Raw genomic sequence first — 26,859 nt, forward strand, 5'->3', positions numbered from 1 at the left:
GACAAAAACAAAGTAAACAGATTGGAAGTGGAGACTCCCCTTGCAGCGTGTCTTGATCTCCCCGGCAACGGCGCCAGAAAATAAGCTGTTGACGTGGGAGGCAATTCTCTGTGGTGTAACTTTTCTTCAGATCCCCGGCAACAGCGCCAGAAAATATGCTTGATGCGCGTAGATGTACACGTCCGTTGGGAACCCCAAGAGGAAGTTATGATGCGCACAGCGGCAAGTTTTCCCTCAGAAAGAAACCAAGGTTTATCGAACCAGGAGGAGCCAAGAAGCACGTTGAAGGTTGATGGCGGCGAAATGTAATGCGGCGCAACACCAGGGATTCCGACGCTAACGTGGAACCTGCACAACACAACCAAAGTACTTTGCCCCAACGAAACAGTGAGGTTGTCAATCTCACCGGCTTGCTGTAACAAAGGATTAACCGTATTGTGTGGAAGATGATTGTTTGCAGAAAACAGTAAAGAACAATTGCAGCAGATTATATGCGATGTAAAGAATAGGACCGGGGTCCACAGTTCACTAGAGGTGTCTCTCCCATAAGATAAATAGCATGTTGGGTGAACGAATTACAGTCGGTCAATTGACAAATAGAGAGGGCATGACAATGCACATACATGATATGATAAATATAGTGAGATTTAATTGGGCATTACGACAAAGTACATAGACCGCTATCCAGCATCCATCTATGCCTAAAAAGTCCACCTTCAGGTTATCATCCGAACCCCTTCCGGTATTAAGTTGCAAACAACAGACAATTGCATTAAGTATGGTGCGTAATGTAATCAATAACTACATCCTTGGACATAGCATCAATGTTTTATCCCTAGTGGCAACAACACATCCACAACCTTAGAACTTTCACGTCATCGTCCCGCATTTAATGGAGGCATGAACCCACTATCGAGCATAAATACTCCCTCTTGGAGTTAAGAGCAAAAACTTGGCTAGAGCCTCTACTAATAACGGAGAGCATGCAAGATCATAAACAACACAAAGGTAATAGATTAATAATCACCATAACATAGTATTCTCTATCCATCGGATCCCGACAAACACAACATATAGCATTACAGATAGATGATCTTGATCATGTTAGGTAGCTCACAAGATCCAACAATGAAGCACATAAGGAGAAGATGACCATCTAGCTACTGCTATGGACCCATAGTCCAGGGGTGAAGTACTCACACATCACTCCGGAGGCGATCATGGCGATGAAGAGTCCTCCGGGAGATGATTCCCCTCTCCGGCAGGGTGCCGGAGGCGATCTCCTGAATCCCCCGAGATGGGATTGGCGGCGGCGGCGTCTCTGGAAGGTTTTCCGTATCGTGGCTCTCGGTACTGGGGTTTCGCGAGGAAGACTTTAAGTAGGCGGAAGGGCAACGCGGGGGGCCACACGAGGGCCCCACACGCTAGGCCGGCGCGGCCAGGGATTGGGCCGCGCCGCCCTAGTGTGGCGGCGCCTCGTGGCCCCACTTCGTATCTCCTCCGGTCTTCCAGAAGCTTCGTGGAAAAATAGGCCCCTGGGCGTTGATTTCGTCCAATTCCGAGAATATTTCCTTACTAGGATTTCTAAAACCAAAAACAGCAGAAAACAGAACTGGCTCTTCGGCATCTTGTTAATAGGTTAGTGCCGGAAAATGCATAATAACGACATATAATGTGTATAAAACATGTGAGTATCATCATAAAAGTAGCATGGAACATAAGAAATTATAGATACGTTTGGGACGTATCACCCATGCGTGAGGTCCCACACTTCAGTGAGCATAAGTCACATTGCGGTAGGTACGCAAACTCCCAGCCATCTTCTTTGTCAAGAGAAGACGCATCAGGATGCGTATCGGAAAGTCTCTGGGTCCTTCAGGATCCTTCGGTTGTCCCTCTCACAAAAAAAATCTCTCTCATTCTTGGCCTCGCTCGACTTGCTCGCTCGCTCGCTCGCACCTCGTGCGCACTGACAAACCCTGCACAACAGTCAACATCATCACCCGAAAAAGGGGAGACACCATAATGCTCTCCCTTTTTCTCTCCTTCCGAGTGATTCCTCTTCCTCCGAGTTTCACTCGACGGGCAAACACACATGTGCTGCATAGTAATAATAAAAGGTAAAACAATCGACTACAAATCTATTATTGAATAGGTTAAACTAGGGTTTTGCCCCGTACTACAGATCAAGTTGAAAAAAAATTCCAACTACGGGGTTCGATTTTGGCCTACAAATAAAAAATTAAATAAGTTGAACTAGTATTCCTCTAAAAAATCATTTTGGTTTGCATTGTTTGATACTTTTCATAGCTAGAGTGCATCACAATTTTTTGATTTCATGCTTTGCTTTTCCAATTTTGATTTTTTCTAACCACCTTCTCTTTGATTTCAAATTTAGGTCAAACTATCGGTGCCTACTATGTGTTATACTTGAATTGGATGCAGGATGCGCACATGATATGTTTTGCCATTGTTTCGGGCTTCCACACATCTTGGGGCATCCACGTATTTAAGTAACCTTGTTTTTTTAATTGTAATTCATGTACCCTTCCTTCGAATTAAATTTTGGTTTTTAATTTTTTTAATTTTTTTATTTTTTATGCCCATTCTGATGTCATATAGTAAGCATTTAAGTTGATAATCAAGGTCTAGACATATTCAAACCAGAAAAATCATGTATCTACCCCTAACCCAAAACTCTGTCTTATGAAGTCAAGCACGAAGAGAAGTGGTTTTGGGTTTCATTTTTTGATTTCTTTTTTGAATTTTTATGCCCATTTGAATCTTGGTCAAATCCTATTAGGTTTGACCAGGATTTAAACAAGTATAAAACATGAAAATGAAAAGTAAGCCTGGATCCTTCTTATTCACTCCAAAATGAAGCTTTTGGGAGGGTTTTTGAAATTTGCATGTTTGAAACCCAAAACAACTTCTCTGCATGCTTGACTTCATAAGATAGAGTTTACGGTTAGGGGTAGATACATGATTTTTCTGGTTTGAATATGTCTAGACCTTGGTTTATCAACTTGAATGCTTTTACTATATGACATAAGAAGAGAAGTGGTTTCGGTTTCATTTTTTATTTCTTTTTGAATTTTCATGCCCATTTGAATCCTAGTCAAATCCTAGAAGGTTTGACCAAGATTTAAACAAGTATAAAACATGAAAATGAAAAGTAAGCCTGGATCCTTCTTATTCACTCCAAAATGAAGCTTTTGGGAGGGTTTTTGAAATTTCCATGTTTGAAACCCAAAACGACTTCTCTTCGTGCTTGACTTCATAAGATAGAGTTTAGGGTTAGGGGGTAGATACATGATTTTTCTGGTTTGAATATGTCTAGACCTTGTTTATCAACTTGAATGCTTGCTATATGACATCAGAAGACTTGTGTTTGGTTTTTATTTTTTTGAATTTGTTATGCCCATTTGAATCTTGGTCAAATCCTAGGTTTGACCAAGATTGAAACCAGTTTAAAACATGAAAATGAAAAAGTAAGCCCGGATCCTTCTTAGTCACTCCAAAATGAAGCTTTTGGGAGGTTTTTGAAATTTCCATGTTTGAAACCCAAAACCACTTCTCTTCATGCTTGACTTCATAAGACAGAGTTTAGGGTTAGGGGGTATATACATGATTTTTCTTGTTTGAATATGTCTAGACTTCGTTGATCAACTTGAATGCTTACTATATGACATAAGAAGCTTATGTGCTTTGGTTTTTGATTTGTTTGATTTCTTTTTTGAATTTTTATGCCCATTTGAATCTTGGTCAAATCCTATCAGGTTTGACCAGGATTTAAACAAGTTTAAAACATGAAACAAACAAGTAAGCCTGGATCCTTCTTATTCACTCCAAAATGAAGCTTTTGGGAGGGTTTTTGAAATTTGCATGTTTGAAACCCAAAACAACTTCTCTTCGTGCTTGACTTCATAAGATAGAGTTTAGGGTTAGGGGTAGATACATGATTTTTCTAGTTTGAATATGTCTAGACCTTGGTTTATCAACTTGAATGCTTTTACTATATGACATAAGAAGACCATGTGCTTTGGTTTTTCATTTTTTTGGATTTCTCTTTTGAAATGCATGGTCAAATCCTAGGTTTGACCAAGATTTAAACAAGATTAAAACACGAAAATGAAAAAGTAAGCCTTGATCCTTCTTATTCACTCCAAAATGAAGCTTTTGGGAGGGTATTTGAAATATCCATGTTTGAAACCCAAAACCACTTCTCTTCGTGCAGAGTTTAGGGTTAGGGGTACATAGATACATGAATTTTTGGTTTATAGTAAGCATTCATGTTGATAAACAAGGTCTAGACATATTCACACCAGAATATTATACTGCCTTAGTACAAAGTTTCCTATGGATTCATGAAGGGTAGGAAAGCCAAGTTAACTCATTTTCATGACTAAGAAGGATCCAGGCTTACTTTTTCATTTTCATGTTTTAAACTTGTTTAAATGTTGGTCAAACCTAGGATTTGACCAAGATTCAATTGGGCATAAAAATTCAAAAAAGAAATAAAAAAATGAAAAACCAAAGGGTTAGGGGTAGATACATGAATTTTTTGTTTATAGTAAGCATTCAAGTTGATAAACAAGGTCTAGACATATTCAAACCAGAAAAATCATGTATCTACCCCCTAACGCTAAACTTTGTCATATGAAGTCAAGCATATAAGAGGAATCGTTTTGGGTTTCAAACATGGAAATTTCAAAAACCCTCCCAAAAGAGCTTCATTTTTTGAGTGAATAAGAAGGATCCAAGCTTACTTTTTCATTTTCATGTTACAAACTTGTTTAAATCTTGGTCAAACCTAGGATTTGACCAAGATTCAAATAGGAATAAAAATTCAAAAAAGAAATCAAAAAATGAAAAACCAAAGCACATAAGCTTCTTATGTTATATATTAAGCATTCATGTTGATCAACGAAGTCTAGACATATTTAAACAATAAAAATCATGTATATACCCCAAACCCTAAACTCTGTCTAATGAAGTCAAGCACGAAGAGAAGTGGTTTTCGGTTTCTTTTTTTGATTTCTTTTTTGAATTTTTATGCCCATTTGAATCTTGGTCAAATCCTAGCAGGTTTGACCAAGATTTAAACAAGTTTAAAACATGAAAATGGAAAGTAAGCCTGGATCCTTCTTATTCACTCCAAAATGAAGGTTTTGGGAGGGTTTTTGAAATTTCCATGTTCGAAACCCAAAACGACTTCTCTTCGTGCTTGACTTCATGAGACAGAGTTTAGGGTTAGGGGGTAGATACATGATTTTTCTGGTTTGAATATGTCTAGACCTTGTTTATCAACTTGAATGCTTACTATATGACATCAGAAGACTATGTGTTTGGTTTTTTGTTTTGAATTTGTTATGCCCATTTGAATCTTGGTCAAATCCTAGGTTTGACCAAGATTTGAACCAGTTTAAAACATGAAAATGAAAAAGTAAGACTGGATTCTTCTTAGTCACTCCAAAATGAAGCTTTTGGGAGGTTTTTCAAATTTCCATGTTTGAAACCCAAAACCACTTCTCTTAATGCTTGACTTCATAAGACAGAGTTTAGGGTTAGGGGCCGGGTATATACATGATTTTTCTTGTTTAAATATGTCTAGATTTTTTTTATCAACTTGAATGCTTACTATATGACATCAAAAGACTATGTGTTTGGTTTTTTTTTTTTGAATTTGTTATGTCCATTGGAATCTTGGTCAAATCCTAGGTTTGACCAAGATTTAAACCAGTTTAGAACATGAAAATGAAAAAGTAAGCCTGGATTCTTCTTAGTCACTCCAAAATGAAGCTATTGGGAGTTTTTTTTAATTTCCATGTTTGAAACCCAAAACCACTTCTCTTCATGCTTGACTTCATAAGACAGAGTTTAGGGTTAGGGGGTATATACATGATTTTTCTGGTTTGAATATGTCTAGACTTCGTTGATCAACTTGAATGCTTACAATATGACATAAGAAGCTTATGTGCTTTGGTTTTTGATTTTTTTTGATTTCTTTTTTTGAATTTTTATGCCCATTTGAATCCTGGTCAAATCCTTTGTTTGACCAATATTTAAACAAGTTTAAAACATGAAAATGAAAAAGTAAGCCTGGATCCTTCTTAGTCATGAAAACGAGTTAACTTGGCTTTCCTACCCTTAATGAATCCATAGGAAACTTTGTACTAATGCAGTATAATAATCACCCGAGTTTTTACACCAACAGGTCTGTCACTTACGTGTGGTGCCCATGCGTGAGGTCCCAAACTTCAGTGAGCACAAGTCACATGCGGTAGGTAGGAAAAATCCCCAATCAATCCGGGCGGTGGCTGTTAAGGACTCGATCGCATTTCTTGCTTTCAGACTGGGGTCCACCATGTAAAAGTTTGTTCCTTTTGGATGCATCGCTCGTATTTGCAAGTTTTTTGGGGGTCCCGCAAATTCAGGGTAGCATCATGCCCCCCTTCCCACGCCAACACAAAAAGAGTTCACCACAACCTAATTAAGCAAGGTTCAACACAAACATAGTTCAACAACCCATAATCAAGCTAATAGGTTCACTACAAACGCTGCTGAGGAGCAAACATAAACAGAGTTCAACAAAATATGCAGCTTTTGAAGCAGTAGGAGAGACAAACATGCACAACAGTTACGGAGTATATTTACCATCTTCTTCCCGTCGCCTCCTCCCAGACCCGCTTCTTCTGCTTCTTGCTGCCCATACCTTTAACCTTTGGTGGCTTGGGCTTGGGAGGAGGCACAAGACCGGGCTCGATAGCTTGGTTCAATTTCTTCCTTAGGAATAGCCCATAGGCCATGTGGTTGGCTATGAAGCCAGATCGGTTAACAGTTTCCCCAACTTTGACACAGCCGGACCCACCGGCTTCGGCATGCTGCAGGACGCTTTGAAATTCCACCTTTATGCTCCTTGTGCGAAGGGGCAGTCGTTCTCGGCACCAGTCCAGGGTTCACTCCAATACTTGTCGAACTTCCCCACCTTAAGCTTGTTGAGAGTGGCCCTGGCCTTCCTATGACGCGACTCGACATCGCTGCCAACCTCATCAGTAGCAACCTGATACATGCCAAATAAACAGGTGAAGCAAATATGTAGCAGTTGCAACTAATAATGAATATGAATCTAAAAAGATTCTGATGCTAATTCAAAACGCTATAGCGCAAAAAAAAGAGGGAGAGACCATAGCGCAAATCGATACAGGGCTATGTTGAATAAGGGAGAGAGGTGAATCGGAACATACTTCCTCCCCCTCGTCGACGATATTCTCGTCAAAGGTCGGCGGCGGCGGCTCAAAGATGAGTTCAACCTCGTCCTCGTCATCTAGCGGATGCTTCCGAAGAGAGTGGACCCATCTACCAACAGCATCAGATGCCGATGAGCGACCGATGGCCCGACCTTCGGCAATGGCCTCCGCTTCGTCTTTGGCATCCGCTGCGTCGATGATCGCCGCCCTTGCGGCCATGGGTGCTGCGGTCGCGGCTCTGGCCGCCTCCTCTGCGGCTAAGGCCAGCCGCGCGGCTTTCTCTTTCGCTGCGTTGACGGTGTCGGTTGGACTCTCCATCCATGGAATGGGAAGGGGAAGTGAAGAGATGGTTTTTTCCTAGTCCATGGAGAGAGGGAGAAGTGTGGACGTGAAATGGATAACTGATGATATTTCAAGATTGGGGAGACATAGCACGAACGGGCAGATGACAGCGCGTGGGTGCATTACCTCAAACTGCCTCTGTCCTAGAAAGAGCGTACGTGTGGGTTTTAAAGGCATATTAAGGATTTTATTATTACATTGGGAAACTGTCATCGACCATCTATTTCCTCTTCAACTTTTCCACCTCCAATGAGCTAAATGCATGTAGTATATAAGAAAACCATATTATGCTAAATACTACTACCTCCGTCCCAAAGCGTAAGGCTTATATTATTTTTTAGAAACTCAAACTATGTCAAGGTAAACTAAGATTTTACCAAAAATCATTATCATGCAAAATACAAAATTAATATCAATACATAGACAATGAAAGATATTTTGGTATGGTATCTACAAAATATTATATTAGTTGATAGATTGTTCTAAAATTTTCGTCAACCTTTACTTGGTTTGACTCTTCAAAAAAAGACGTAAGCTTTGTGATGTAGGTAGTACTAGTCGTGAAGAAACTATATCCCTCGTGATGAGAAAGAAATATTTTTTACTACCACTCTTTTGTGGACAAATTTTGAAGTACATTGCAAAACGAGAAGTACACTCTTTTATGAACAAATTTTAACCCTAAACACCCACTTGTTTCAGGATGGAGGGAGTATAGCCCAACTTGTTTTTTTTCCTTCTGGGCACTACACTGCTTTTTCCTTGTGCAATGCTTGGTTCTACCCTTTTTCTCATTGTAATGGTCATTTTAAGTCAATTTTCCCACACACATTTATTTTGTACTTTTCTACAGTGTTGACCGTGCTACTACTATTTGTTTTAGTGCGCCAAAAACAAAATTTTATTTTCTAAGTGCCAAATTAATCTAGGGTTGGTTGTGAACCGGTGAACAAAAATGATAGCCCAAAAGAGGAACACCCCAAGGTACAAAAACTAGCATATAAGCATGTTTCTATGTACTACATATATATGACCCTAGGTTTGTAGATAAAAAACATTCATATAGGCCGCTTACTATTAATATACATAAGTTTCTGCTGATTCTCTTGGTTTAGGTATATATATGGTTAGGCATCACTACTAATTCAGAAAAAAACAAAAAATGTAACCCTTCAAGTGAAGTCATTTTAAGTGACCTAACAACTAAAATTCAAACATGCATGACCTGTATTTGGAGGTTTTCCCTTAATTCCTTACGAGAACGAGCTACTTCATGCCACAAGATGCATGTATTTCGAATTGAATGAGCTAGGCATAAATAGTTTTTCTATAATTGAGGTCATGCATGTTTGAGACACTATAGTGTTCCTTATATTGAAAAAAAATTAGACGAATTGGATTTTCCATTTTCTTCTAACTAAGACCCATTTTTATATTTTCTTAGTGTCGGTAATGATTTATATGTGAAGCACGTACAAAAAAATAAAGGCAAAACCAAAGTGCAACACAATATGGTTCAAAAATTGTATACCACTTACTCCACACATATCATTTATTACACGTTTGTGAAAATATTCTTAGGTTGTACCAAAAAATTATATATGGAAGTTATCACCGATCTCATTAGATGAAGTGTAACTAACTAAAAAACTAAAAATGAAACCTTCACAAGTTTTTATCGTCTTACGCGACCTACCATCTATGAAAGACAACAAATATATACCGTTTAAGATTACAGAAGTGCATGCACTTTTTTGTGTGTGTAGAAGGTGTTTTATTAGGTACTACCTCCATTCGAGATTATAAGAGACCATCACGTGACCATATATAGACTGTCAGTTTGACCAACATAACTTCAATCATATGTACAACACTAAAATTGCATCATTAGAAGTAGAACATTTGAACTTTGTAATGATATATATTTATAATATAAACTTTTGTATTATGTTTGTCAAACTGACAATCTAGGAACACGTGTTGCCCTACTAATTAATGTCGAACGGATTGATGCAGTAAGCGGGAATGGTGTGCTTTGATTAGTTGAGAGCGAGGTATGTCACGCGAATCGATCGGTCCTCTACCCAGAGTTATATGACACAGATCGGTCCTCTCCCCACCGTTGTTCCTCTTCGATCCAGCGGCACGAAATACTCTATTTCTCTCTCAGCCTATCCTTTCTAGCCGCCTCGATCTGAATATTTTTGTGAAATTTCAATTACAAACTTTCGATTTTGACCAATCTTTGAAAAAAAACCCACATTGATCAGAGTACCTCACCATGTATCAAGTCAGTTAACAAACCTCTCCAAAAATTCTTCTATGGATTTTTTACACAGCCTTTCAATTTTTAGTGTGAGTTTTAGATTTTTTTAGGAAGATCAATTACAAACTTTGAAATTTACGCATCCCCACCTGTGAGTTGTCAGGAGATAACGGTTTACATATTGACAAGACAGCACCGTGCCTGTAATTTGGAGCAGTTGTGAGAGATTCAGGGAAGAGCGAGGGGAAAAGTGAAGCACAAGTTTTTCGGCAAATGTCATTTTTAGTCTCAAAATCGTAATTAATATTGGCAAATTGCACTTTTAGTCTCAAATTCGTAATTAACAACGGCTAATTATTTTTCGGCCGGATTAGTGAAGTGCTTAGTAATTAATAGCGGCTAACTAACAGCCGTTCCACCACATTCCACCGATTCGCTGGAATGTGTGCATTCCGCATATGGGGAGAATATTCCCTTTCGACGAACCACTCAGTTCCGTTCCATTCCACACCGAACACAAGAATTGGCTCTAGGTGCGGAACGGTTCCGTTCCATTCCACTCGGTTCTAGTAGAACCGAACACACCCAAGAAACTGAGGGACACGAAAATAGAAAACCCCAGAAAAAATCGGAGCAAGCATTAGCGAGCAAGGGTCGCAGATAGAGTGAGCACCTGACGGAAGAGTTGAGCGCAGAGGTGTACTGCCTGGCAGAGAGTTATATTTTGGGACAGAGGCTGTCGGTCCTGCCTGCAGACTACCCTGAGCAAGCATAGCAATTGCAGAGGTACCGACGAAAGCCAATGGGACCACAATTGACATACAGAGTAAGTGATACATGTCTCCCGCTTCGCCCTAGAATTTCTCTCTCTTTCTCTCTCTCTCTCTCTCTCTCTCTCACACACACACACAAGGCCCTCGAAGGACCTGGAGTAGGCATTAGAACAGCGGCGGGTCTACATTTACAGAAAGACCTCGCAAAGAAATTAAAATGCACAATGGTCCCTATGCTTTCCACATAACACCCAAATAGCTATTGCAAAACACGACACGACAAAGTCCAATTTCTCCCAAGTAGCTATCTATTAGGCATTTCGGCATTCATGAGATTATGCGGCATATGTTTTGAGCATGTGCCCCAAAGTAGGAGATATACTATTCAAATTAGAATACAAATAAGCAGAAACACATACATACAAATATAACTTCCTCATGTCATGATAAATCTTCATATCACATTAATAGCGATCCTATAGGTGGAATAAAAATCTGTGTCAATTTTTCAGATGAATCCATCCATTCATATTCATACAAAAGATGGCTAGGGTGTGAGATTTCTAATAAGTTTTGGTCACGGCAACTATATTTATTTTTCCCAAATTTAGGAGGAACATCTACAATATATATAGTTCCAAATGCGAGTAAAATAGGCCAGACATAAATCATCAAGAATTAAACCAGATTTATCCATAGTTCGAGATGATTTGTCATATCGTATAATTATTCGCCATCCAATATATGAGTTCTACTAATTAAGTTGGAAAATTGAAGTGGGAAAACATTACATTATTATTTATAGTAGCCTCTTAAAAACTAGCATTTTGTAGTCAAACATATATATGGTCACTATCTACATTGTTAGAAATTAAACCAAATCCAAGTCATACATACATGCTGATATATATAGCATTATTTTATGAAACCATGCATAATCCAACTCTTAATATTACCAAAAACATATTCATATAGCTGGGGGCGTTTTAAGTTAATTTGTACATTCATGCATATGGTGCATGCCATTCTAGGTAGATACCAGCAGGTTAATAAGTTCGCACATTCGTGTCCCTGTTTTGTGGGCCAACATTTAATATATACTCAAACTAGCTAATTGTTCCAATTTGAGTAATAAATCAGCCATGCATAACTCGATGAAAAAGAAAATCCAAATATAACTACAAGTTAAAAAATGGTCACACTACATAGTTTCTCATCCTGTGTCTACTTTATATCATGTGATGTGAATTGCACCTTGTTCACTTCGTAGTTTTTGTGCGTTTCCCAAAAAAACTCACATTAATTAAGACATCTTTTCAACTAATTTATATCGTAGGAGTGCTTTAATTAATTATGTGAGTTCTCATGTGCAATGCACATGTAACTTACTAGTATATATAGTCTGAACACAAGATTATATTTAAAGAACAATAATAATAGCAGTTATATTCCAAAAATGAGAATATTTTAAGCATATATAGAAGCTTGTAGAATGATGGTGAAGTGTGTTTTCAGGACTATTCATAGCTAGTGTTCATGGTGCAAAAGGCTAAGAGCATCCAATATGTTGTCTCCACAAGACCTATATACGTACCAGAATGAAAAATAGTCGATAAGGTTGTCTATTAACTAGTTCAGGTTATCCACAAGAACATTTCTTATGCATGGGTGACCTATAAGCAGCTTGTGGGCCGTCCAGAAACAATAGAAAATAATTTACCTCCCCTTCCCATCTCATACATGAGTACACCAATAGCACGCACGCACACACCCACGCGCGCACACACACACACACGCGCACACACACACACACACCATGGTGCCTAGGCACAATATATACATCATGTACAATTACATCATGGGTTTGAGATTGCATCATAGGTGTATAAAGGAGAGAAAATCACTTTTCAAATATCATCAGGAGTGAGAGTGCACTTTCCATTTATCAGAAATAGAGACAAATCACTTCGTAGTTTCTTGTGCAGGTTTCCTTTTATGATTTGTGGTGCCTAGAGGCACCATGGTGCACCAGTTAGTTTACCTATATATATATGTGTGTGTGGGGGGGTCCCATCTTAATGCTAACCTTGACTTCATATAGCGGGAGACATCATAATTGAGATAAGTGTGGCGGGATATATCTTATGGCAAAAGTTCACACTATAGGTGATGCCCTAATGTCATCCACACTATATATGTTGTCCACTAGACCTACCCACCACAAAGGAAAACGTAGTCGATAGGTTATCTATATATTGTACATTAGTGGAGGTTGCCAGGAAAAAATCTTATTGGGTGACTTACAAGCAGCTTGTGTGGGTTGTCCATAAGCAATAGAAAATAAATTCTCTCTCCTTCCTCTCTCAAGCATGAGGGTCCACCAATATCATTTGTGGGTCCCATCTTAGTGCTAAGGTTCAGTTCCCTATACACCCATTTTTAATATAAATACAATATAATATGGTAGTTTTTAACTGTGCATTAGAGCATCAATCCTACTTTATGGGTTCCAGAATCTTGAACAACTAACTTTAGAAGGACTCACCAGTGCTCTGCATGATCGCAATTGTCTAGGTGCCTCTAAACGTCTAGAACACCATCGCTTTCCTTTTTCTAGGAAAAGATGCCCGGCGAATGCACATGTGGGCCATGTTGCAGAGTTGGTGTTTTTCAATCATCAATCTTGGGATTTTCCTATCTATATGTCCAACAATTGATATTCAAAGTTATTTGTACAATATTTAGTGGTACAGATTAGCATCATTAGAAAGTGTTTTTCAAAACGAATCCAACGATACTAATTACCTACAATACAATGAAGATTTTGTTGCGCTTTTTCTTGGTCAAAATTCATCTTGGAATACACACGTGTGAATTATTCATCGAAACGGAGGTAGTAGCACAACCTCCATCCCAAAGCTTAAGGGCTTATTTGATTCATATATAGGATTTGTGTAGGAATTGTGTAGGATTTAGATCACATGTGAATTTTTCCCACACTAGTTGTTTGATTCATAGGAACATATCCTATAGGAATCTTGCAGTGCAAATCCTATAAGAATAAAACATTAGGTCATACCTCATGGAAAATTTCCTTTGGCACAATCAAACACAACTCATCTTCCTATATGATTCAACTACCCATTAAATCTCAATCCTATGTTTTTCATATTTCTATGGTTTTCCCATCATATCCTATGAATCAAAGGAGCCTTATGGCTTATATTTATTTTTAGAAAGGCAAACTATGTTAAGATTGACCAAGTTTTACGAAAAACCTTTAACATGCAAAATACAAAGTTGAGTCATTTCGTTTGAATTGGAGGGAGTACATTTGACGTTATGGTACTGTTTGACAGTTGCTTGGCACTGTATTTTTTTCGAACCAAACTTCCCCCTTCATGAAGCTTTTATTTTGGGATAGAGCTTCAGTGACTTGATACATCCATATATCTAGAAAAAGTTAGTCAATTCATTTGAATCGGAGGGAGTACATTTGACGATATGGTACTGTTTGACAACTGCTTGGCACTGTCTTTTTTTTTTTAACCAAACTGCCCCCTTCACGAAGCTTTTATTTTGGGATAGAGCTTCACTGACTTGATACTTCCAAGTCTCACAGTGACTTGGTGCCACCATGCACCATCCATCTCAGATCCAACGTATGCGATCGACTCAGAATTTAAACTAAATAATTATAATTGCTCAGAAATATTTGAAGAACTTCCAGTAAATCATGCATATTTCGATTTATATTTTGGTGAAGTTTCATTCGATTTGAATCAAAGGTTTGTGAGCAAATATATATTTAGTTTAAACTAGTGCTCGTATACGTAAAAAGCTCTTAAATCACAAGCTAGTCGTCCGAGTGGGATGAAATATTCACAGATTCTAGAACAAGGCATCTACATTTTACTGGATTTTTTTCAAAATTCTGAATACTTTTTGTTTTTATGTTCGAAATAAGAGATATCTCAAATGGATGGTAGATGGTGGCACCAAGTCACAATGAGACTTGGAGGCTTCAACTCACTGCAGCTCTGTCCTTTTCTTTTGACAAACTGCAGAGCCGCTGACGTTGCCGGTTTTCCCCCAAAAAAAGGTTGTGCATCTATGGTTGCGTACGGCCGACACCGATTCTTAGCAAGAAAGTTCTTCCTATAAGTAGTATCCATACTCCACTCCAAGGCATGTATAAAAAAAGAACCCATCCCGTTCTCGTGTTCCCGATCACTCTTCTCTGAAGATGGAGGAGGCCCTCTTCTTGTGCCCCCTCTGCATGCTGCCCTTCAAACCCCCCATATCCAAGGTCGCTCCCTTCCGATTTCATTCTTAGGTTCACCTGTGAGAAATTTCAATGACGACTGATGCCACGTACGTTGTTCCGTGCAGTGCAAGGGCGGTCATATGGGCTGTCGGCGCTACGTCGGCGAGCTTGCGCCGAACCCGTGCAAGAAGTGCGAGCAGCCGGCGAGGTTGCCGCCGTCGAATCGATCTGGGGCAAGATTGCCGCCGTCGAATCGATCTGGGGCAATGGTCAAGTGTGTCGGCTGTCAGAGCTTGGTCGCCTCCAGGGAGTCATACAACCACTATATCGTGTGCCCGCATGGTCCGTGCGGCTGCACAGAGGCCATCAATATCGGCTGCAGCTTCACCGGCCCGCCGCGGGAGCTCCTGGTACACCTCCAAGCATCCCACTCCATCCCAGTGTTTACGTTCCAGTATGGCATACCCGCCTGGTGCATAGTTCGTGTTCCGGCACAACCGCAGGGACACCTGTTCCTCGGCAGTGGGGACGAAGACGGTACCGTGTTCGCCATCACCGTTGGCGCGCTCGGCCCGACCACCATTGTGTCCTGTGTGTGCATCAGGTCAGCCGCGTGCTTGTTTCCGATGTACAAGGCGCAACTGCTGGTGATTGGTCTGCCGGCACCGGCGCCGGCTGGGACCAGTGACCTCTCGACGGACACCTTGATGGCGGTAATCGAGCCGACGAGCTCCCCGACGCCTAGCTCGATCATGTTGCAGCAGCTCACTTCTTTCCTGGCGGTGCCGCCCCGTTACGCGAAGCAGAATGGAGGGCAGCGTGTGTTGCCTATCTGCGTTTGCATCACCAAGAAGGTTATACAATAATCTTCGTTTAGTCATACTACAATGTAGTTACTCGAAGATCGGAGGGAGTAGTTTAGTTTGAAATAGGGTTCGTTCGGATGTATTTTGGACTTATATAGTAGTACTACTACTCCAGAACTATTAGCTAGCTAGTTGGAGTGCTAGAATGCAGCTCGAAGTATTAGTATTTTGGCAGTACTACTAGTATATATATATGTGACTGCAAGTTCAAACTAAAATGGAGTATTTCTTGCTAATGTTGTTCTCTTGGAGTCATCATTTTTTCTGAACGTGTTAACTATGCTATTGTCTAAGGCTTTGTTTAGATTTCTTTGGTTGAATTCATATTTAGTCTCTTCCTAATTTGGCAAAACTGCACTGTCATGGGCATTCTTACAAGGTCGCTGAAGTTTCGAAGTTTCTTAATGTATATTGCGTAGGGTGTACCCCCTTAACATGGATCTGTTGCATTTTTTGGTTGTATTTTTTTGGCAACTTTCAGGACCATAAAATAGCACGCCTTCAGTTGAAATTTGAATTACTTTTCGAAAAGTGCCCGATACTAGCATGGAGTAGTAAAAAATTTTGTACTCCCTCGGTCCCACCAAAAGTGTCTCACCTTTGTTAAAATTTAGATGGATGGATGTATCCATCTATTTTTTTGACAAAGTTGAGATAAATTTGGTGGGATGGAGCCACGGAGTCCTAGTTGATGGCGAGAAGGTTGATGCCTTGCTAGGTTGGTGTACTGATACGTCTCCGACGTATCGATAATTTCTTATGTTCTATGCCATATTATTGATGATACCTACATGTTTTATGCACACTTTATGTCATATTTGTGCATTTTCTGGAACTAACCTATTAACAAGATGCCGAAGTGCCAGTTCTGTTTTCTGCTGTTTTTGGTTTCAGAAATCCTAGTAACGAAATATTCTCGGAATTGGACGAAACGAAGACCCAGGGGCCTATTTTGCCACGAACCTTCCAAAAGACCAAAGAGCATACGAAGTGGGGCCACGAGGTGGCCAAACCACATGGCGGCGCGGCCAAGGGGGGCCCGCGCCGCCCTGTGGTGTGGGCCCCTCGTCGGCCCCCGACTCTGCCCTTCCGCCTACTTAAAGCCTCCGTCGTGAAACCCCCGAGGCGAAAAACCACGATACGGAAAACCTTGCGAGACGCCGCCGCCGCCGATCCCATCTCGGGGGATTCCGGAGATCTCCTCCGGCACCCCGCCGGAGAGGGGATTCATCTCCCGAAGGACTCTACACCGCCATGGTCGCCTCCGGAGTGATGAGTGAGTAGTTCACCCCTGGACTATGGGTCCATAGCGGTAGCTAGATGGTTGTCTTCTCCTCATTGTGCTTCATTGTCGGATCTTGTGAGCTGCCTAACATGATCAAGATCATCTATCTGTAATACTCTATGTTGTGTTTGTCGGGATCCGATGGATAGAGAATACCATGTCATGTTAGTTATCAAGTTATTACATATGTGTTGTTTATGATCTTGCATGCTCTCCGTTACTAGTAGAGGCTCTGGCCAAGTTTTTGCTTTTAACTCCAAGAGGGAGTATTTATGCTCGATAGTGGGTTCATGCTCGCATTGACACTGGGACGGTGACGGAAAGTTCTAAGGTTGTGTTGTGCTTGTTGCCACTAGGGATAAAACATTGGCGCTATGTCCAGAGGATGTAGTTGTTGATTACATTACGCACCATACTTAATGCAATTGTCTGTTGCTTTGCAACTTAATACTGGAAGGGGTTCGGATGATAACTCTGAAGGTGGACTTTTTAGGCATAGATGCGGTTGGATGGCGGTCTATGTACTTTGTCGTAATGCCCAATTAAATCTCACTATACTTATCATGTCATGTATGTGCATTGTTATGCCCTCTCTATTTGTCAATTGCCCGATCGTAATTTGTTCACCCAACATGCTTTTATCTTATGGGAGAGACACCTCTAGTGAGCTGTGGACCCCGGTCCATTCTTTAATCACTGAAATACAAATCTGCTTGCAATACTTGTTTTACTGTTTTCTCTGCAAACAATCATCTTCCACACAATACGGTTAATCCTTTGTTACAGACAAGCCGGTGAGATTGACAACCTCACTATTTCGTTGGGGCAAAGTACTTTGGTTGTGTTGTGCGGGTTCCACGTTGGCGCCGGAATCCCCGGTGTTGCGCCGCACTACATCCCGCCGCCATCAACCTTCAACGTGCTTCTTGGCTCCTCCTGGTTCGATAAACCTTGGTTTCTTTACGAGGGAAAACTTGCTGCTGTGCGCATCATACCTTCCTCTTGGGGTTGCCCAACGAACGTGTGAAATACACGCCATCAAGCTCTTTTTACGGCGCCGTTGCCGGGAGATCAAGACACGCTGCAAGGGGAGTCTCCACTTCTCAATCTCTTTACTTTGTTTTTGTCTTGCTTTATTTTATTTACTACTTTGTTTGCTGCATTATATCAAAACACAAAAAAATTAGTTGCTAGCTTTACTTTATTTACTGTCTTGCACTCTATATCAAAAACACAAAAAAAAATTAGTTTACTTGCATTTATTTTATCTAGTTTGCTTTATTTACTACTGCTAAAATGGGTATTGTTGAGAATACTAAGTTGTGTGATTACACTAGTTTGGCATAATGGACAACAATGAGCTTCTTATTCTATTTCCTGATTTAAGACATGGATGGTTTGATGCGAAAATTAAAAAAACCATGGAACATATTAGCATGAACACTTTGAATACCATTGTTGCTAATGATATAGAAAGTTCTAAGCTTGGGGAAGCTGGCTTTGATGAGCATGATATTTTTAGTCCCCCAAGCATTGAGGAGAAAATTTTCTTTGATGATGCTATGCCTCCTATATTTGATGATGAGAATAATAATAATAGCTACTTTGTTGAATTTGCTCCCACTACAATTAATAAGAATGACTATGCTTATATTGGGAGTAGTAATTATTTTATGCATGAGACTCATGATAAGAATGCTTTATGTGATAGTTATATTGTTGAGTTTTCTCATGATGCTACTGAAAGTTATTATGAGAGAGGAAAATATGGTTGTAGAAATTTTCATGTTACTAAAACACCTCTCTATGTGCTGAAATTTTTGAAGCTACACTTGTTTTATCTTCCTATGCTTGTCACTTTGCTCTTCATGAACTTGTTTATTTACAAGATTCCTATGCATAGGAAGTATGTTAGACTTAAATATGTTTTGGATTTGCTTCTTGATGCTCTCTTTTGCTTCAAATATTATTTCTTGCGAGTGCATCATTAAAACTGCTGAGCCCATCTTAATGGCTATAAAGAAAGAACTTCTTGGGAGATAACCCATGTGTTTATTTTGCTACAGTACTTTGTTTTATATTTGAGTCTTGGAAGTTGTTTACTACTGTAGAAACCTCTCCTTATCTTAGTTTTATGTTTTGTTGTGCCAAGTAAAGTCTTTGATAGAAAAGTAAGTACTAGATTTGGATTACTGCGCAGTTCCAGATTTCTTTGCTGTCACGAATCTGGGTCTATCTCCCTGTAGGTAGCTCATAAAATTAAGCCAATTTACGAGCATGATCCTCAGATATGTACGCAACTTTCATTCAATTTGAGCATTTTCGTTTGAGCAAGTCTGGTGGCCTAATAAAATCCATCTTTACGGACTGTTCTGTTTTGACAGATTCTGTCTTTTATTTCGCATTGCCTCTTTTGCTATGTTGGATGAATTTCTTTGATCCATTAATGTCCAGTAGCTTTATGCAATGTCCAGAAGTGTTAAGAATGATTGTGTCACCTCTGAACATGTTAATTTTTATTATGCACTAACCCTCTAATGAGTTGTTTCGATTTTGGTGTGGAGGAAGTTTTCAAGGATCAAGAGAGGAGTATGATGCAATATGATCAAGGAGAGTGAAAGCTCTAAGCTTGGGGATGCCCCGGTGGTTCACCCCTGCATATTCTAAGAAGACTCAAGCGTCTAAGCTTGGGGATGCCCAAGGCATCCCCTTCTTCGTCGACAACATTATCAGGTTCCTCCCCGAAACTATATTTTTATTCCGTCACATCTTATGTACTTTGCTTGGAGCGTCGGTTTGTTTTTGTTTTTTGTTTTGTTTGAATAAAATGGATCCTAGCATTCACTTTATGGGAGAGAGACACGCTCCGCTGTAGCATATGGACAAGTATGTCCTTAGGCTCTACTCATAGTATTCATGGCGAAGTTTCTTCTTCGTTAAATTGTTATATGGTTGGAATTGGAAAATACTACATGTAGTAACTCTAAAATGTCTTGGATAATTTGATACTTGGCAATTGTTGTGCTCATGTTTAAGCTCTTGCATCATATACTTTGCACCCATTAATGAAGAAATACTTAGAGCTTGCTAATTTGGTTTGCATATTTGGTTTCTCTAGAGTCTAGATAACATCTAGTATTGAGTTTTGAACAACAAGGAAGACGGTATGGAGTCCTATAATGTTTACCATATGTCTTTTATGTGAGTTTTGCTGTACCGTTCATCCTTGTGTTTGTTTCAAATAACCTTGCTAGCCTAAACCTTGTATCGAGAGGGAATACTTCTCATGCATCCAAATACTTGAGCCAACCACTATGCCATTTGTGTCCACCATATCTACCAACTACATGGTATTTCTCCGCCATTCCAAAGTAAATTGCTTGAGTGCTACCTTTAAAATTCCATCATTCACCTTTGCAATATATTGCTCATGGGACAAATAGCTTAAAAACTATTGTGGTATTGAATATGTACTTATGCACTTTATCTCTTATTAAGTTGCTTGTTGTGCGATAACCATGTTTCTGGGACGCCATCAACTATTCTTTGTTGAATATCATGTGAGTTGCTATGCATGTCCGTCTTGTCTGAAGTAAGAGAGATCTACCACCTTTAAGGTTGGAGCATGCATATTGTTAGAGAAGAACATTGGGCCGCTAACTAAAGCCATGATTCATGGTGGAAGTTTCAGTTTTGGAAATATATCCTCAATCTCATATGAGAATAATAATTGTTGCCACATGCTTATGCATTAAAGAGGAGTCCATTATCTGTTGTCCATGTTGTCCCGGTATGGATGTCTAAGTTGAGAATAATCAAAAGCGAGAAATCCAAAATGCGAGCTTTCTCCTTAGACCTTTGTACGGGCGGCATGGAGGTACCCCATTGTGACACTTGGTTAAAACATGTGCATTGCAAAGATCCGGTAGTCCAAGCTAATTAGGACAAGGTGCGGGCACTATTAGTATACTATGCATGAGGCTTGCAACTTGTAAGATATAATGTACATAACTCATATGCTTTATTACTACCGTTGACAAAATTGTTTCATGTTTTCAAAATAAAAGCTCTAGCACAAATATAGCAATCGATGCTTTCCTCTTTGAAGGACCATTCTTTTTACTTTTATGTTGAGTCGGTTCACCTATTTCTCTCCCCTCAAGAAGCAAACACTTGTGTGAACTGTGCATTGATTCCTGCATACTTGCATATTGCACTTGTTATATTACTCTATGTTGACAATTATCCATGAGATATACATGTTATAAGTTGAAAGCAACCGCTGAAACTTAATCTTCCTTTGTGTTGCTTCAATGCCTTTACTTTGATTTATTGCTTTATGAGTTAACTCTTATGCAAGACTTATTAATACTTGTCTTGAAGTACTATTCATGAAAAGTCTTTGCTTTATGATTCACTTGTTTACTCATGCCATTACCATTGTTTTGATCGCTGCATCCACTACATATGTTTACAAATAGTATGATCAAGGTTATGATGGCATATCACTTCAGAAATTATCGTTGTTATCGTTTTACCTGCTCGGGACGAGCGAGAACTAAGCTTGGGGATGCTTGATACGTCTCCGACGTATCGATAATTTCTTATGTTCTATGCCATATTATTGATGATACCTACATGTTTTATGCACACTTTATGTCATATTTGTGCATTTTACGGAACTAACCTATTAACAAGATGCCGAAGTGCCGGTTCTGTTTTACTGCTGTTTTGGTTTCGGAAATCCTAGTAACGAAATATTCTCGGAATTGGACGAAACGAAGACCCGAGGGCCTATTTTGCCACGAACCTTCCGGAAGACCGAAGAGCATACGAAGTGGGGCCACGAGGTGGCCAAACCACATGGCGGCGCGGCCAGGGGGGCCCGCGCCGCCGCTGTGGTGTGGGCCCCTCGTCGGCCCCTCGACTCCGCCCTTCCGCCTACTTAAAGCCTCCGTCGCGAAACCCCGAGGCGAAAAACCACGATACGGAAAACCTTGCCGAGACGCCGCCGCCGCCGATCCCATCTCGGGGGATTCTGGAGATCTCCTCCGGCACCCTGCCGGAGAGGGATTCATCTCCCGGAGGACTCTACACCGCCATGGTCGCCTCCGGAGTGATGAGTGAGTAGTTCACCCACTGGACTATGGGTCCATAGCAGTAGCTAGATGGTTGTCTTCTCCTCATTGTGCTTCATTGTCGGATCTTGTGAGCTGCCTAACATGATCAAGATCATCTATACTGTAATACTCTATGTTGTGTTTGTCGGGATCCGATGGATAGAGAATACCATGTCATGTTAATTATCAAGTTATTACATATGTGTTGTTTATGATCTTGCATGCTCTCCGTTACTAGTAGAGGCTCGGCCAAGTTTTTGCTTTTAACTCCAAGAGGGAGTATTTATGCTCGATAGTGGGTTCATGCCTGCATTGACACATGGGACGAGTGACGAAAGTTCTAAGGTTGTGTTGTCTTGTTGCCACTAGGGATAAAACATTGGCGCTATGTCCGAGGATGTAGTTGTTGATTACATTACGCACCATACTTAATGCAATTGTCCGTTGCTTTGCAACTTAATGCTTGGAAGGGGTTCGGATGATAACCCTGAAGGTGGACTTTTTAGGCATAGATGCGGTTGGATGGCGGTCTATGTACTTTGTCGTAATGCCCAATTAAATCTCACTATACTTATCATGTCATGTATGTGCATTGTTATGCCCTCTCTATTTGTCAATTGCCCGATCGTAATTTGTTCACCCAACATGCTTTTATCTTATGGGAGAGACACCTCTAGTGAGCTGTGGACCCCGGTCCATTCTTTAATACTTGAAATACAAATCTGCTTGCAATACTTGTTTTACTTGTTTTCTCTGCAAACAATCATCTTCCACACAATACGGTTAATCCTTTGTTACAGCAAGCCGGTGAGATTGACAACCTCACTTTTTCGTTGGGGCAAAGTACTTTGATTGTGTTGTGCAGGTTCCACGTTGGCGCCGGAATCCCTGGTGTTGCGCCGCACTACATCCCGCCGCCATCAACCTTCAACGTGCTTCTTGGCTCCTCCTGGTTCGATAAACCTTGGTTTCTTTCTGAGGGAAAACTTGCTGCTGTGCGCATCATACCTTCCTCTTGGGGTTGCCCAACGAACGTGTGAAATACACGCCATCATGTACGTTGCAAAAAGAACAAGGTTGGTGTATTTGTTCACCATAATACTAACATGGCCATCTATTTGATTAGACAACACAATCCTGGGATGCTTCACTTATTTATTGTAGGAAGCACGATTAATGGACTGTAATGATGGGGCTACTCCTATAGTCCGTATGCTCCTACTCGGGTGTCGGGTCACAGTCACACTCTCCTCTTTTTTTGAACACATTCACACTCTCCTCGAAACTGCAGTAGGCAGTGAGCGTCTCGGTTCACCTCCGTCGTCTGACTCATCTATCCCCACTCCGCCCACCTTCCATAGCACGCGCTTGCGTCTCCGCCATGGCGCTTTCGCATCCTATCCAGCAGTGCCCAGTTTGAGAGCCTATGTTCTCCATCTCAAACCCCCACCTGTCTCCATTGATCGCCATCTCTCACCCAAAGTTCCAGTCAGTAAATCTCCCAAGAAAATCCCAACCCCATTGTTGTAGGATAACGTTGCATAGAAAACAAAAATTTTCCTACCGCGAACACGCAATCCAAGCCAAGATGCAATCTAGAAGACGGTAGCAACGAGGGGGTATCGAGTCTCACCCTTGAAGAGATTCCAAAGCCTACAAGATGAGGCTCTTGTTGCTGCGGTAGACGTTCACTTGCCGCTTGCAAAAGCGCGTAGAAGATCTTGATCACGATCGGTTCCGGTGCCACGAACGGGCAGCACCTCCGTACTCGGTCACACGTTCGGTTGTTGATGAAGACGACGTCCACCTCCCATTCCGGCGGGCAGCGGAAGTAGTAGCTCCTCTTGAATCCGACGGCACGACGGCGTGGTGTCGGTGGCGGTGGAGAACTCCGGCGGAGCTTCGCTAAAGCACGCGGGAGCTATGGAGGAGAGGGGGCGGCTAGGGTTTGGGAGGGGTGGCCGGCCACTTCAAGGGGGCGGCCATCTTGTGGTCTTGGGGTGGCCGGCCCCCTACCTTGGCCCCTCATTATATAGGTGGATCCCCAAGAGTTGGTCTCCAAGTCTTCGAATAAGACCCGAACCAAAAACCTTCCAAAGGGAGGGAAACCTAGCCAAGCTAGGACTCCCACCAAAGGTGGGAGTTCCACCTCCCATATGGGGGGTGGCCGGCCCCCTAAGGGGAGTCCACTTGGGACTCCTCCCCCACTAGGGTTGGCCGGCCATGGAGGTGGAGTCCCATGTGGACTCCACCTTCCTTGGTGGTTTCTTCCGGACTTTTCTAGAACCTTCTAGAACCTTCCATAGAACCTTCCACGACATTTTAATTCACATAAAATGACATCCTATATATGAATCTTATTCTCCGGACCATTCGGAACTCCTCGTGATGTCCGGGATCTCATCCGGGACTCCGAACAAATATTCGAACTCCATTCCATATTCAAGTACTACCATTTCAACATCCAACTTTAAGTGTGTCACCCTACGGTTCGTGAACTATGCGGACATGGTTGAGTACTCACTCCGACCAATAACTAATAGCGGGATGCTGGAGATCCATAATGGCTCCCACATATTCAACGATGACTTTAGTGATCGAATGAACCATTCACATACAATACCAATTCCCTTTGTCTCGCGATATTTTACTTGTCCGAGGTTTGATCTTCGGTATCACACTATACCTTGTTCAACCTCGTCTCTGACAAGTACTCTTTACTCGTACCGTGGTATGTGGTCTCTTATGAACTTATTCATATGCTTGCAAGACATTAGACGACATTCCACCGAGAGGGCCTAGAGTATATCTATCCAGTCATCGGGATGGACAAATCCCATTGTTGATCCATATGCCTCAACTCATACTTTCCGGATACTTAATCCCACCTTTATAACCACCCATTTACGCGGTGGCGTTTGGTGTAATCAAAGTACCTTTCCGGTATAAGTGATTTACATGATCTCATGGTCATAAGGACTAGGTAACTATGTATTGAAAGCTTATAGCAAATAACTTAATGACGAGATCTTATGCTACGCTTAATTGGGTGTGTCCATTACATCATTCATATAATGATATAACCTTGTTATTAATAACATCCAATGTTCATGATTATGAAACTAATCATCCATTAATCAACAAGCTAGTTAAAAGGCATACTAGGGACTCTTTGTTGTTTACATATCACACATGTATCAATGTTTCGGTTAATACAATTATAGCATGGTATATAAACATTTATCATAAACATAAAGATATATAATAACCACTTTTATTATTGCCTCTTGGGCATATCTCCAATAGTCTCCCACTTGCACTAGAGTCAATAATCTAGATTATATTGTAAGGAACCTAACACCCATGGCATTCGGTGTTGGTCATGCTTTGCCCTAGGGAGAGCTTTAGTCAACGGATCTGCTACATTCGGATCGGTGTGTACTTTGCAAATCTTTACTTCTCCATCTTCGATGTACTCGCGAATCGAGTGGTAACGCAGCTTGATATGCTTCGGCCTCTTGTGTGACCTTGGTTCTTGTGCATTGGCGATGGCACCCATGTTGTCACGGTATATGACTAATGGGTCCAATGCACTAGGAACCACACCGAGCTCTACAATGAACCTCTTCATCCATACCGCTTCGATGAAGCCTACGGAAGCCGCTATGTACTCCGATTCTGTTGAAGACTTCGCCACCGTGCCTTCGCTTTGAGCTTGCCCGGCTTGCTGCGGCACCATTCAATATAAACACGTACCCGGACTGTGACTTAGAGTCATCGGGATCGGTGTTCCAACTTGCATCGGTGTAACTTGTTACAACGAGCTCTTGGTCACCTCCATAACAAAGAAACATATCCTTAGTTCTTTTCAAGTACTTCGGGATATTCTTGACCGCTATCCGAGTGTTCCATTCTCGGATCACTTTGATATCTCGCTAGTCAAACTAACGGCATGTGCTATATCCGGTCTTGTACATAGCATGGCATACATAATAGAGCCTACTTGCCGAAGCATAGGGGATCCGATTCATCCTTTCTCTTTCTTCTGTAGTAGCCGGTCCTTGAGTCTTACTCAAGACCTTGCACAGTAACATAGGTAAAAACCCTTTCTTACTTTCGTCCATTCTAAACTTCTTTAGAATCTTATCCGAGTATGTACTCTGTGATAGCCCTATTAGGCGTCTTGATCTATCTCTATAAATCTTGATGCCTAATATATACGATGCTTCACCAAGGTCTTTCATTGAAAAGCTGTTATTCAAATAACCTTTTACACTTGCTTAATAGTTCTATATCATTCCCAATCAATAATATGTCATCTACATATAATATCGGGAATGCTACGGAGCTCCCACTCACTTTCTTGTAAATACGAGGCCTCTCCATGACCTTGTATAAACCCGAAGTCTTTGATCACCTTATCAAAGCGTCGGTTCCAACTTCTTGATGCTTGCTTCGATCCATAGATTGAACGCTGAAGTTTGCATACTTTGTCGGCATTTTTAGGATCGACAAAACCTTTGGGTTGTACCATATACAACTCTTCCTCAATGTCTCCATTAAGGAACGCCGTTTTGACATCCATACGCCAAATCTCATAATCGAAAAATGCAGCTATTGCTAACAAAATCCTCACAGATTTTAGCTTCGCTACGGGTGAGAAAGTCTCATCGTAGTCAACTCCTTGAAT

Source organism: Lolium rigidum, chromosome 5 (assembly GCF_022539505.1).
Source record: "Lolium rigidum isolate FL_2022 chromosome 5, APGP_CSIRO_Lrig_0.1, whole genome shotgun sequence".
Classification (NCBI taxonomy): domain Eukaryota; kingdom Viridiplantae; phylum Streptophyta; class Magnoliopsida; order Poales; family Poaceae; genus Lolium; species Lolium rigidum.